Genomic DNA, 13215 nt, shown 5'->3' on the forward strand with positions numbered 1-13215 from the left:
TTATATTTCTAGAAGACTATGAGACTCAATAAGACACTGTCACTCCCCATTACCAAAGCGGAAAAAAAGAAAAAACACTGCATGCTTCCCTGCGCCCAGATAGAAGACAAAACGGAGGCCAGGTACTGTTAGGTCCTCAGACCAAAGTAACCACATTTTGAAATTCAGCACCTGCCCACCCTGGCATGACCTTCCTGGTAGGCCCACCCGAAAGAGTCTCTACCGGAACCACAGCGAAGACGCCAAATGAGAATCACAGGGCCAGACGGGTTATTTTTTAACTACTCCATTGTACATGACTATATAGTTAATTTTTTTCCAGCAGGTTGCTGCGCCTTGCAGAGGGGCAGCCTGGCAGACTCCTGTCCATGAACCTTTGCTTGAACTCAGAGCTGTCCCTCGTGGATATTTGCACCAGCTACCCTAACATTCTGGTGTGGAAGCCCGGGAACGGGTCCACAATCACTGCCTGCTGGCTGTCCCTTCACGGGGATCTGAGCTACCTTGACCGTGCCCCCTCCTCCCTGGCCAGTATCCATGATGGGGCATTTCTGCCACTTGCCGTTGCCCATCTCCTCGCCCACCACAGAATTCGATTCTCCACAGCCTTACCTCTACTAGTGGTGAGTTCTTGGAGCTCTACGGTGGCCCTGAGTGCAATCTCTCTTTCTCAGTAAATCCCAGCACTAGATCAGGGCCTCCCTTGGTTTTGACCCTTCTTCTCCTGCTTCCCTTCTCTGGGCTCCTGAGAACTCTTAGCCATGGGCTCTGCCCAATCTTAGTTTTTTTTTTTTTTTTTTTTTTCCTCCCTCTCATTTTCCCAGCAGGGGATTTGAACCGTGGTCCTTCGGCACACTAGGCAAGCGCTCTCCAATAGCAGCCATTTCTTCCGCTCTTCTGCTCAATCTTAAATTCCCTGCGACACCCCATCTTCGGCTGTCTTCTCAAAATCCTTCAGCCTCTCCATTTGACTCCAGATCTCAAGCCTCACGTGCCCATTTTCTGTTGCAACACAGTCTGGCCCCAATATAAGTTTGATAATGACTCATCTTGTGCAGAGAATGGGACTTTCAATCCCACCATTATACAGGATTTATATAATTTCTGTCATTGCAGTGGCAAGTGGCAGAGATTCCTTATGTTCAAACCTTCTCTTTTTGCTCTGGCAGCTCTTTGTGTCAGTCCTGCTTCCCTGCACAGCTACTCCTTGCTCGCTATACTGTAACCCTTTCACCTCCCAATCCTAACTACTTTCCCTCTTTCGACCCACAAGATCACTCTTCACTTCCTCGACCCCCACCCTAGGCTTCTTTGTCTTCTCGCCCAGCCAAACCTTCATCACCTCACTTGGACACATCTCCACTAAATGGGGACCTGTCTTCCCTGTCCAGTCCTGACCCTCACCACCCTTCCCCTTCTCTTGATCTCAACACCTCATCCCCTCTCCTGCCTCTTTTTTCTCTCCTTCTACGCACTCTCGTGAGCCCCACATGAAAGCTTCAGCAGCCCCTTTCTACCACTGCAGGAAGTAGCTGGAGCTGAGGGCATCCTGTGTGCTCACATCGTTCTCCTTCCCTGACCTCTCACAGATTGAGAAACATTTAGGTTCCTACTCTACTGTTCCTGATTCCTATACTAAAGAATTCCAGGACCGTTCCCAGTCCTACAATCTGACATGGCATGATATCTATATCATTCTTTCTTCTACCTTCCTCCTGGACGAGAGACAAGATTTGGACTGCCACAAGCACATGCAGATGAGACACACACAACCTAATGAGAATCCAGCCCACTTTCTCTTCCATCTTACAGAGGCTCTTCAACACTGTACTAAAGTAGACCCACAATTCCCAGATATCACTATCATCCTAATGACCCATTTTAACTCCCAATCTGCCCCAGATATTCTGAAAACACTTGAAGTTAGTGGAAGGCCCCCAGACTCCCTCATCAACCATTCTTAACTCTGCCTTTAAGGTTTTTAATTATAGAGAAGGACAACAAAAAATAGATAAAGAGAAAAGAGATAAAGACAAATTTCAACTTTTGGCCTGCAAGGCAAATCCAAGGGTATGGCTTCCAACAAAGGGCACTACAAGGCACCTCCTGGACATTGTCAACTGCAAACAGGAAGGACACTGGGTCACTGTGTACCTTAATCTCTAACACCTGGTTCTTACCCTAAATGCAAAAGGGACAGGCACTGGGGAACTGATTGTTCCTCTGCCCAACGAGGTGAGGGACCAAATTTTCCCTCTTCCTCCTCCCTGACTAGCCTCATAGGGTTGGTTTCTGAGGATTGAAGGTGCCCAGGACTCTCTGCTTTGAAGACCATCACCCACCGGGAGCCCAGGGTAACTGCCACTGTTGAAGGTAGGGCAGTCTCTTTCCTCTTTGGTACGGGAGCGATATTTTCAACTTTGCCCGAATTTTGGAGACCAACTCGGCCTTCCAAAACCTCTGTAGTTGGGGTAGAGGGAATAACTTCCAATCCACGCATAACAAATCCTCTACTATGCAGCATTGAGGGGACTCCTTTTACCCATTCCTTTTAATTATACCTCATTGCCCCACTTCCTTAATGGGAAGACACCTTCTCCCAAAACTTCAAGCCTTCCTCACCTTTTATTTCCCTTTCATAAGTCCCAGTATGGAACAGCCCACCCTGGGGGCTATAGATCTCTCTCCCTCCTCTTCTTGCCAATCCTGTTTTCCTATCCATACACATCACATTGCTTCTTTTTGGCCCTGGGTAACCCACCTCCTTCACCCCCTCTGCCTCCACACTTGGTCCATCCTCAAGTTTGGGATCTGACCCATCCAGCTATTGCATCTCACCATATGCCCATCCACATATCCCTGAAGGATCCCTCCTCTTTCCCATATCAGCCTCAATACTGACCTCCCTGACTCAGAGGGCTAAAACACATCATAGCAGATCTTAAAGATGCCTTTTTCTCTATCCCCATATGTCCTGACTCACAGAATATCTTTACCTTTACATGGACTGACTCCCAACAGCTCAGACAGTCGTCCCCCAGGGATTTTGAGACAGTCCCCATTTTTTGGCCAAGCACTTGCTAAGGATCTGTCACCCAGTCTGCTTCTGCAATAGGTGGATGATCTCTTCCTCTGCAGTCCCACACCAATTTCAGCCATGGATTTCATCCCTCCACCTACAAGCACCTCTCAAATTTCTTTCCAGAGAAATCTCATTTTTTTTCCTTACTTTTATTCTCTTTTTCTCACGTATGCATTCCAAAACTCCAAAACATTATTGGTCAGTCCCAGTTCCAAGACCTGGGGCATGCCAACTCTTCTCAACTCCACTGCTGGGATGGACCACCCCACACTTGTCATTCTCCAATCTGAAGCCTGTGCAATCACCATGCTGCAGAATTTCTTCACAGGGTGCTACTGTCTTGATTGGGAATGAGAATATGCTTCTCAGCACAAGTACCTGTGCTTCAAACACAAACAAATGCCAGCTTGCAGAGGTGACCCTGATGAGGCTTATTGTCCCTTTTGGTCTTGCCATCACATACCACAGGTACCCCAGGAAGTTACTTTCTCAAATTCCATCCCCCTCCAAACTGTAAGAGTAACCAGTATAACCCTGTATAATATACCATCCCTGACCCTTGAAACCCAATTTGGGACTCCATCATCGAGGCTGAGGTCCGAATAGATGGGTGAGGTAGAGATCTAGCAGGAATAATCAAAATTATTAAGGCCTACATCCAACCTGTTGATCAACCAATTCACAACATAGCTCAAACCATCACAAACACTACTAACTCCACACTCAGAACCTCTGCTCACATTTCCCATCACAACCTTGCAATTCCACAATTCTAACCCACCCTGTACTTCTGACTGCTGGCTGTGCATAGCTCCTACCCCCAGCTCATTGACAGCAAGTCCCATCCCTCCTCCACGGACTTCCAATCTAACCTCTCTTCACCCCTTCCTCCTGCAGTTCCTGGGGAACACTTTATTCCAGTGTCTCCTGCTTTTCTGCACCCTCCCCATCCTATGTCCCTACCCCACCGTGCTACCTAATGGTTCCCTATGCAACACAACTTACAATATCACTCAGCCACTCCAGAGCCAACCTGGCATCTTCTTCCTCTGTGGAAGCTCCATTTTTCACTGCCTGACACCCACTATTCCCACCTTCTGCCTCCCTGTCCTCCTCACACCTGGTATAACCATACACTCTGAGGGGGAGGTTGAACTGGCCCTTTCTTTCCCCTCCAGGGCTCTACTTCAATGTCCCAGACACAAAAGAGCAATCCTTGCCCCCAGTCCTCATTGGATCAGGCATATTGGCAGCAGCTGGCACGGGGGTGGCTGGAATAGGTACAGCCACCCGTCTTTATATAAACTCTCCCAAGAATTGAATGAGGACTTTGAACAGGTGGCAGATTCCCTACTCTCTTCAAATCCAAGTCACCTCCTTAGCCAGTGTAGTTCCCCAAAATAGGAGAGCCATTGACTTACTAACAGCAGAGAAAGGAGGCACTTGTGTCTTTTTAGGAGAGGAATGTTGTTATTTTGCCAACAAATCTGGAATAGTCCAAGGAAAAATAGCTGAACTCTGGGAGAATATCGAGAAAGGCTGCTGGAAACAGCAGCAGGCATCTCCCTGGAACCTTCTGGGCCAGACTCTCCCCTGGCTGCGCCTGTTAATAGACCCTCTTCTTACAATCATCATACTGCTTTTAATAGGACCTTGTCTGGTAAATTGCCTGAAATTTTTTTTTACAAGATTGAGTAAAGGCACTCACTAATCAGACTGTAAACCAACTCAATGAGCCAATATAGCCCCCTCCCCGAAGTTCTGGCCTAAACCCTTCTTTGCCCCCGTTCAGCTCCAAAAGCCAAAAACGAATAACACCCCTTATCATTATAAGACAAAAGGCTGGAATATTAGGTCCTTATACCAAAGTAACTCCATTTTGAAAATTACCACCGGCCCACCCAAAAGAGCCCCTAACTACCGAAACCACAGCAAAGACACCAAATGAGAATCACAAGACCAAACAGACAGGTTATTTCTTCACTACTCCACTGTACAGGACTATATATTTAAGAAGTTTTTCCAGCAGGCTGCTGCGCCTTGTAGAGGGGCAGCTGGTAGACTCCCTCTGTCAGTAACTCTTTGCTTGAACTCAGAGCTGTCCCTCGTGGATATTTGCAGCAGTTACCCTAACGGTAACTCAACCCACGTGAATATACATACCCTACTCAGGAAAAAGCTGGGAAGATTTCCTAAGAGCCTGGAAAGAAAAGAGTCTGCACAGAGTTGTGTGGTTTTGTGTCCCAAAGGTTGTAAATGCTTTGGAGGTCCATTGCACTGTTCACTAACGTTATTCTATAAACAGTTGAAAGCATCTACTTTGTCTATCTGTACCTTGAATGCCGGAGACTCCCAAGATGCCTGTAAAGAGTTCATGGAAGAAGGACCCTGTAGTTGTATAGGAATGGCCTGGAAAGCGTCTTGGAGGGAGGTGTGGCAGTGCAGGGTGACTCTAGAGACTGGACTAAATGGTAGGATGACATGAAAGAATATAAAGGTCAGGTCCTAAAAGAACAGTGGAGCCAGATGAGGGGAGGGGCCCTCCAGGTGCCAGCTGAAGAAAGTTATTTGACTGCAGGCAAAGTGGCCAGAAGCCATGTAGGGTTTGGGGGATTTGTTTGGTTTTTGTGTACCACCAGGGTGTTGCTGCGTTGCCCAGGGTGGTCTCGGACTCCTGGACTCCAGCGAGGCTCTTGTCCCAGCCTTCCGAGTGCAGGGACTACAGGTGCGCGCCGCCGCCCCCAGCTTTCCACGTGTTTTCTTGAATGTGCTGTGAAGGAAGGAAATGAGTAATTTTCACACCCAGATGACCTAGTAAAATAGGGAGAAGTTGGGGAACTGTTTAAGAAAGTCTTCAGCTGCTCTGTTCTTGGCCAAAAAACCTCTATCCAGGCCAAGAGTTATGAATTTCAAAAAGTTGAAAGAAAAGGAGTGGTGATTCTTCAGTACCCCAAAGAAGTCGCTCAGGCAGTCTACGGGGGAAGGCTTTTCTCATTTGGGTAGGCATCATCTCCCTAAACTATTTTCTCTTTGAGAGGTAGGGTCTTAGAAATGTCCTAGGCCCAGGATGGACAGGCTATCAAAGAATGAATTGTTTTGTAGATAATTCATAAAAAGCACACACACACACACACACACACACACACAGAGGAAATCCTTCAATGGATTAAAACCCCCCTATTATTCAGTACACTGCTTCCTATAGGGCCAGCTTTAGGGGCATGTGACCTGTGTGGTCCCACACATTTTTTTTGTATTGGACCCAACAAATAACATAGCTAGTCCTGCCTCTCACCTTCCAAAACACCATTATCTTGGGGTTTAGAATTTCAACATGCTGGGGAACACAAACATTCAGATCACACTAGAAGGCGATCCAGGGATGAGTAACAGTAGGAAGCCCCCACAGCAGTACTGGTGGGGTAGGAGGAGGCGGTGCAGCCACAGCTCAGGCCAGAGGCACTTGGAGGAGGCCATCATGATGCCAAGCCTGCTCAGGCACCTCAGCCGAAGATGCTCCTGGAGATACTGACCAAGCAAAGCGAAAGGGAGAGCAGTTCTCCCAGAATCTCCCCCTCCTGCCTTCCAGCCTCCAGCCATTGCCTTTGGAGGGCCGAGCCCAGCAGGAAGCCTGGAAAAACTCTGCCTGCATGTCCGCTGCCTTGGGACACAGAGCAGGCAGGTGTGTCATAGAGGTAAAAGACAGTACAGTAAATATGCATCCATCCCTTCAGTAAGTATTTACTGAGTGCCAGAAACCATGGTGCATGCTGGGGCTACAGCCTTGATCAAAATAGTTAAGGGCCCAGGTTTAGGATGAGAATTGTTTCAGAACCTCCCTGAGAATCCTAAACTGCAGGAAGACACAGGTCTCAAAAAGAGACCACGTAATTCTTTACCGTTTCCCTAACCAATCAAAATGCTGGTGTTGGCATATGTTAAGTTAACCAAACTGCTTTCCAGAGAGAAGCAGCTCCTTTACCCCAGGGGCACCCTACCACTGAGCTGCATCCCCAGTCCCTTTTTTAATTAATTTTTTTACGACAGGGGTCTTGCTGAGTTCCTGAGCCTCCCTAGTTGCTGGCATCACAGTTGTACAGTCACCACACCCAACTTCACGTTTTGACCCTATCCAGGGAAGTACTTGCGGGTTTGGCGTTAGACGTTCATTTAATTTCTGTGGTATAATTACACTTCAGGGATGCCTTCTTTCCTCCATTCTCCTTTCCTTCTTTCTTTTTTCTTCTCTTTTCTTTCTTGGTGCTGGGGATCGGGTCCAGGGCCTTGTGTTTTCTAGGCAAGTGCTGTGCCGCAGAGCTATACCGCAGCCCCAGGGATACATCTGGGGTTTTTGGTTCATTTATTTTTAAATATTTTTAGTTGTAGATGCACACAATACTTTTATTTTATTTATTTTTATGTGATGCTCAGGATTGAATCCAGTGCCTCGCATGTGCTAGGCGAGCCCTCTTACCACTGAGCCACAACCCCTGCCCTTTATTTTGTTTTTTAAGATAGGGTCTCATTGTTGCCCAGGCTGGCCTAGAACTACTGGACTCAACTGATCCTCCCATCTCAGCCTCTTGAGTAGCAGGGACCACAGGTACGTGCCATTGCTCTCGGCTTAGGACTCTTTTTTTTTTTTTTTTTTTTTTTTTTGAAACAGGGTCTCACTAAGTTGCTGACTTTGGCCTCAATCTTGTGATCCTCCTGCCTTAGCCTCCTGAGTAGCTAGGATTAAAGATTTTTACCACAGGGATTGGCAGAACTTGTAAGTAATTTAGAGTTAGATAGTGGCAGTTATACATAAAAAATTTTAACTGACTTTCTGAAATCAGGCAGCAGTAACAGTAACACAATTTACCGATTTCATTCGTCAAGATGTTGAACCCTAAATCGAAACCATTAATAAGAAAATCTCATGTACCATCCTATATACCATTCCAAAGAACTCTTTAGAAAAAGTCTGTTCACATGTACCAGACTGTGTCAGTTAGCTTTTGCTGTAAAACACACAGTAACTTATTGTGAGGTGCATACAGCAATAAACATTCCTGGGTGGCTTTGTACCAAGTGTCTCTCATTTCCTTTTTGGGGTTGAGGATAGTTGAGGAATATTCTCATTGCAGTGACAGATGAGCAAAACAGTGAGTATTCTCATTCAAGTGCTTTTGATACCTATGGCCAAAACAAGTTATGTGACCAAATCCCAAACTAAGAAGTAGCAAAGCAAATGCTTTAGAAATAAACTCAACTATAAGCTGCTGCATTGCAGTGCACCTGCTTATCTGGGTGGCTGTTACTCTTTGATGCTCAGTTTTATCATCTCAAAAATACACATTTATCACGTTTGCCTCTCAGGATTGTTATGAGGATTAAGTGAAGCAGTGTTTGTGAAAGCACGTTGTGAACAGTTAACTGCTTTTCACATTAAGGTGTGTGGGAAATGTCCGCGTGGTGGTGTTTGCCCTGTTGTCAAACACAGAGGAGAGCCAAGAGGCTTGAGTTGGCTGCAGTCTGTCAAGTGCTTTCTTTCGGCAAGTGGCACTCCTCTTTCCAGTGAAAATCAGCCCACCGTCAGCTTTCAGGAAGACCTGCTTTGATTGTTTTTAAACTATCAACAAAATGAAATATGCTTTTCAAAGGTAATTCAAAAAAGCCAAAGGTTTGGATTCTCTCAAGGGTGAACACAGTTTGATGTTACCTGAGAGGTTAAAGAGGGAAAGAAGCCTGCATCCCAAGTAGATACCGGAGAAAAGGACAGGGATGTCCCTGCAGCATTGTTCCTTAAATCCCAAACTGGAAGTGACCCAAATGTTTATCACTGATAGTGGGAGGGGCTCACCTGTGCACTCTTCATACAGCAGAAAGTCACAGCTGTGGAAATGAATGACTTTAGTTACAGGCCACAGTAGGTGGACCTGATAGTCGTAATACTGCATACAAGAATAAATTTTTCATTTATAATAGTTCCAAACAACGGCAACAAGACAAATCTAGGTAAGGTAGGGATGCAATTGTAAGTTATAAAACCACAAATAAAACAAGACAGAGGATGTAGCTCAGTGGTAGCGTGTGCTTGGAGGCTGGGAAGTGAAACCTCACACCCGTTAGCAGTTCCTCTCTTTCCTTCCTCAAGCCCCTGGCTCTGAACATTCTGCTTTATGCATCCATGAATCTAACTAATCTGGACCTTTCATAGAAATTGAATCATATAGTATATGGCGTTTGTTTGTGATTAGTGTCTTTTATTTAGCATGTTTTCAAGGTTTTTCCACATTGTGGTAAGTGTTAGTACATTATTTTATTGTAGAGCTGAATAATATTCTGTTGTATGGTATACCATTTTGTGTTTATTCATTCATCAGTTGATGGGTATTGGGTTGTTTCTACTTTGGGGCTATTATGGATAATGCTCCTCCGAGCATTTAGGTACAAGTTTTTGCGTGAACCTATGCTTTCGTTTCTTTTGGGGTTACACCTAGGAGTGGAATTGACAAGTCATATGGTAGCTCTCTGTTTCACATTTTTTTTTTTTTTTTTTTGGGTGCTGGGGATCGAACCCAGGGCCTTGTGCTTACAAGGCAATCGCTCTACTGACTGAGCTATCTCCCCAGCCCCTCTGTTTCACATTTTTAAGAACTGCCTGTTTTCCAAAGTGGCTGTACTCTTTTACATTCCCATCAATAATATATATGGATTTTAATTTTTCTACATCTTGACATTTGTTATTTTTATCTTTTTAACTTTAGACATCCTAGTAGGTGTGAAGTAGCAATTCACTATGAATTAGCACTTCCCTAATAACTAATATAGCTAATAACTGATAACTAATGATGTTGAACTCAATATATATTTGTTAAATGCAAGAATAACCAGGTAAATTTCCAAATTAAATTGTTATACTACATTTTATATTGTTCATTTTAGTTTTACTTATTTATTTATTTTTGCAAAGCTGGGAATTTAACCCAGAGTTACTCTACTATTGAGCTCCATCACCAGCCCTTTTTATTTTTTATTTTGAGACAGGGTCTTAGGTAGTTGCAGAGGCTGGCCTCAGATTTGGGATCCTTCTGCCTCCTGAATGACTGAGATTACAGGTGTGTGCCACCATGCCTGGCTATATTAATTTTAAAAATTAATACTTGCTCTTTTTCGTGGCGCCTTGTGGGTGATCAGCTGCTCCAAAATGAAGCTGAATATCTCCTTCCCAGCCATGGACTGCCAGAAACACATTGAAGTGGACGATGAACACAAACTTCGTACTTTTTATGAGAAGCATATGGCCACAGAAGTTGCTGCTGATGCTCTGGACGAAGAATGGAAGGGTCATTTGGTCTGGATCAGTGGCAGGAACAACAAACAGCGTTTCCCCATGAAGCAGGGTGTCTTGACTCGTGGCCGTGTTCACCTGCTACTGAGTAAGGGACGTTCCTGTTACAGACCAAGGCAAACTGGAGAGGGAAAGTGCAAATCTGTTCAAGGTGGCATTGTGGATGCCAATCTGAGCGTTCTCAACTTGGCTATTGTAAAAAAAAGGAGAAAAGGATATTTCTGGACTTCTGGATACTACTGTACCTTGTAGAATGGGACCCAAAAGAGCTAGTAGAATCTGCAAACTTTTCAATCTCTCTAAGGAAGATGATGTCCGCCAATATATTGTCAGAAAACCCTTAAACAAGGAAGGTAAAAACCCAGGACCGAGGGTGGGGAGAAGGTGCGGGGGAAGGAAAAATAACAGAATGAGACAAACATCATCACCCTATGCACATGTATGATTACACAAATGGTGCGACTCTTCTTCGTGTACAACCAGAGAAACAACAGTTGCACCCCATTTGTGTACAATGAATCAAAATAAATTCAAACAGGGCTGGGGAGGTAGCTCAGCTGGTAGAGTGCTTGCCTCACAAGCACAAGGCCCTAAGTTTGATCCCCAACACCGCAAAAAAAAAATAAATAAATAAAAAAATAAAATAAATTTAAACAAAACAAAACAAAAACAAAAAACCCAAAACAAAACAAAAAAACCCCAGAACCAGAGCACCCAAGATTGAGCGTCTTGTTACTCCATGTGTCCTGCAGCACAAGCGCCAGCTTATTGCTCTGAAGAAATAGCGTACTAAGAAAAATAAGGAAGAAGCTGCAGAATATGACAAACTTTTGGCCAAGAGAATGAAAGAAGCCAAAGAAAAATACCAGGAACAGATTGTGAAGAGACACAGGCTGTCCTCTCTGAGAGCTCCTACTTCTACGTCTGAGTCCAGTCAAAAATAATAATTTTTAAGAGTAACAAATAAGATCTGGCCTTCAAAAAATAATAATAATACTTTAGTTGTTTTCTAGTTTTAAAAGTAATACATACTGAAATGGTTATCCCAAAAATCAGAGTAGCGTCTATCTTATGGGGAGGGAGGGAGACAGATCATGGGGACAATGCTTTTTTCCTGATCTGGCTCATAGTTGTGCAGAATTACTTTGTAATTAGTGCTTAAACTATATATACAAATTGTCTGCACTTCTCTGTATGCATGTTCTATAATCTCATTGTTGAAATTTTGGAAAGCAAATGTTTTGTCTTATTAAGGACAAATTAACTTGAATTATTTTCACCACCCAAGCATATTAGTTGTTTTTTTCTGTAAGTGCTAGCTTTTGGGTGAGGGGAAAAAGAATATTTATTAATTATTGAATAAACCTTTTGCCTTTTGTTGGAGGAAAAAGAAATTCCAAAATGTTGCCAGCAGGTGGCGGAATGAAACAATATTTGCAGACCTAAAAACAAACCAAAACCAAAACAAAAAAGCAGCCAACACTTACTTGGTCACTAGAATACATTTCTTGTGAATTTCCTAGCCATATCTCCTATTATACAAAATAATAAATGTGGCTTAATTGAGGATCCATTAGACTTAATTCTTCAAATACATCAAAAGAGATAAAGAAAGGTACTGGGTGTTTTTTCTCTGCTGTTTGATTATTGCTTCAAAATAATGGGTTTGGGAGGCTACTGGAATTTTTGTGTCTACAGCAGATGAGAACAGCAAAGGTTTCTGGTTATAAATTTGTCCCTCAAAATGTTCTTAAGTAGCTTTTGAGATGAATTAGGAAATATTCAGTTCCTAAACTTTTTTCAAACAATTCCTTCATTTCCTATCTGGTTGAAAATGGCCATTGGAGGCTGGGGGAATTTTCAGAATAGTAAAAAAAGACATTTAAATTTGGATACAAAGCCAAAAGAAGGATCACCATTCTCATTATAACTTGCATTGAGATATATTTTTTGGGGGAGCCAGGCATGGTGGTGCACACCTGTAATCCCAGCAACTCAGGAGGCTGAGACAGGAGGATTACAAGTTCAAAGCCAACCTTAGCAACTTGGAGAGGCCCTAAGCAACATAGCAAGGTCCTGTCTCAAAATAAAATTAAAAAGGGCTAGGGATGTAGCTCAGTGACAAAATGCCCCTAGGTTTAATCTTTAGTACCAAAAAAAAAAAAAAAAAAAAAAAAAAAAGCAAAACAAAATAAAAGAAAAACCCATTTATTTGTTGCTGTGATGTAACTTAATGATAGAGTTCTTGCTTGACATGCAAGGTCCTGGGTTCAGTCCCCAGGACTGCCAAAAATAAAAATTAAAAGAGAGGGCTGGGGAGATAGCTCAGCTCATAGAGTGCTTGCCTCGAAAGCACAAAGCCCTGAGTTCGATCCCCAGTACCGCAAAAAAAAAAAAAAAAAAAAAAAAAAAAAAAAAAAAATTAAAAGAGATGTTCATTTGAGGTAAGCAAGGCATTTGCACTGGGGAGAGGATGGTGGTGGTAATGGAAGATGGACTGAATATAGAAGTTGTGATTGGATGAGTAAATACTCTATGGATAATGAACTTTTGCAATCCTCTTGGAGAAAGTAGCAAGTATAGAACAAGAAGGAAACTAGAATGAACCCTCTGAATTCGAATTGGATATTGGTTTAGTTTTCTAAATCTGTGGATAAAATAGTTATATAGTTATAAAGGTATAAATGTGTATAGGCACATACACACATGCACACATACACACAGGTACATCCATGTACACATACAAACAAAGTCCCTAGATTCATTCTCCGAGAGAGCCTGAGAGTAGTGACACCCA

The 13215-nt window shown here is 43.6% G+C and overlaps 1 pseudogene; it reads left to right on the forward strand.

Moving 5' to 3' along the window:
* The first annotated feature begins 591 nt into the window (after nucleotides 1–591).
* Nucleotides 592–11362, forward strand: LOC124991735 (40S ribosomal protein S6-like; annotated as a pseudogene).
* Nucleotides 11363–13215: the final 1853 nt, after the last annotated feature.

The sequence above is a fragment of the Sciurus carolinensis genome, chromosome 8, assembly GCF_902686445.1.
Source record: "Sciurus carolinensis chromosome 8, mSciCar1.2, whole genome shotgun sequence".
NCBI lineage: Eukaryota > Metazoa > Chordata > Mammalia > Rodentia > Sciuridae > Sciurus > Sciurus carolinensis.